The following is a 2,003-nucleotide window of genomic DNA, read 5'->3' as shown; positions in this document are numbered from 1 at the left end:
CACCCACCCGTTGTGAATACACGGAACGAAAAGTGAAAAGGTTGCCTGGTTCGAGAAAACGAAACTCATGATAAGGCTGAATATGTCGGAAACTAAAGCAGATATTTAAAAACAGATGACGCTATTTGAAAGATCTTGATTAGTTTAGTACGACAGCATTACTAACGTAGTTTGTACCAAATGATTTCAGTCAATTACTCGGAAACTAAAGAAGATATCCAAAAAACTGTTAACAAAAAAGCTAAATATCTAAATTTAAAATATATAACTACATCTTTAACTAAAAACTTTGAAAGTGACGCTTACGGAAATTTTCCATCCAAGCGACGATATTTGAATGCTACTGGCATAATTTCGAGCCTGTATGTAAATTTTCGAGAAAAAGTTAAGAAGTATATTGATACGCTGAAAAGATATTTTCGCAGACTCATAATTTATTTAAAGTATATCATCAACACTATTTCCAATTCTATGTGAAAAATCGCTCCCATAATTTAATTTGTGCATTCAATATATTTCACAATTAACTTACAATACTAAATTAAAAATATTTCTGAAACGACCTCGACACAGTAAAATAAAAAAAAAACAGTAAGTAAAAGTAAGTAAAATAAATATTCTTAATATGTTTATATTTCATTTAAACCTGAGATGTTCAATCGCACTGCAATATTTTTCTGTCCATTTTTCCAGTGCTAAAATAATTTTCACCACATAAAATTGCTGCACAACACCCTTATTGCCGAAAAAGCCTTGGTTGCAACACTAGTCCTTTATGGGGACCAATTTTGGTGAAAAAAAGCTAAGTTTGTTTACTGGATATACTGAGCAAACAGGCATGAAATCGCAGCACACACTTTTCTTTCTCTACCTAGCGCAGTGACAAGAATGATAGAATAGAATAGAATTTCTCTCAATCTTGGCGCAGTGATCGACATGCCATAGCTTACTGAGCGCTGTGTTGCCGTTTTAGCCCTTTGGTGGCAGATTTAGCTACCACATACTTTTTTTGGCCACCTAAATTTGAAATTGCCCCTAGCCCTTTTTTTAGCCCTTTGGAGAATTTATTCATACATGGCGTGAAAAAGTTGTATATGCTTAATTTGATCTCTTTTTTCATTTATGTAAGATATGAATTTTTAAACTAAGAAAGACTGATATACATATATACATATATGTATTGTATGTTCCTTACGTTTTTATACATAAATACTGTAAAATAGTTAGGGCTGTTCACTTATCTATTAGCGATTTAACTATAGTTTAATAATATAAGTTTACGGCCCTTAATATGCTTAATTTGTTAAATGGCCTATCATGTCGATTGACCGTGTATGTTCTTGTGGTGTGATTGAACCAGCTGCTGGTGCGATTTCAAAAACTATTTGAAAATTTTATGATTGTACCAGCATGCTGGTGTCGTGAGTGGTGAAATTAGCTCAATTTACTAAGTAACAAGTATTTTGGCGGAAATTTCCTGCGCTATATGAGTCAAAGCAGTGTTTGTGGAAGATTAAGTTCGCGATATTGCAGTTGTGAATTAAAAAAAAAAAAAAAAAATGTTTAACAAAATGGTAGGAAAATTGTGAAATTTCGGCTCTAATCATTTTGATCTTTCCTCGACCTCATTTGTAAAGAATTAGATATTGTACCAGCATGCTGGTAAGTTATATGCTTCAAGCCTGATGGTACGATCACTTGATGGAGCCAGCAAGCTGGTGTCGTATATTTCCCCTTTTATACAAAAAGGTTTAGCTTTTTACCCAGTGTTCATTGTTTTTCAATACCATGACTTATTCAAAATGTTTGTGTGTATACTTATATATGTATATGTAAGTAAAAAAGTTAAGCTACCATTTGTAGCCACAACGACTTTTGTTAGCTCTTTTTTAGCCCTTTTTTTAAAGGAATTTGGCTACCACTAAAATTAATTCGCGGCAACACTGGTGACCACACGCCCATATACAAACAGCGGTAGCGGAGCAATGATTTCCACGCACACA

This window comes from Rhagoletis pomonella, unplaced genomic scaffold (assembly GCF_013731165.1).
Source record: "Rhagoletis pomonella isolate Grant_MI unplaced genomic scaffold, Rhpom_1.0 Rhpom_scaffold_00001, whole genome shotgun sequence".
Taxonomy (NCBI): Eukaryota; Metazoa; Arthropoda; class Insecta; order Diptera; family Tephritidae; genus Rhagoletis; species Rhagoletis pomonella.
Note: the sequence above shows the minus strand (reverse complement) of the source record.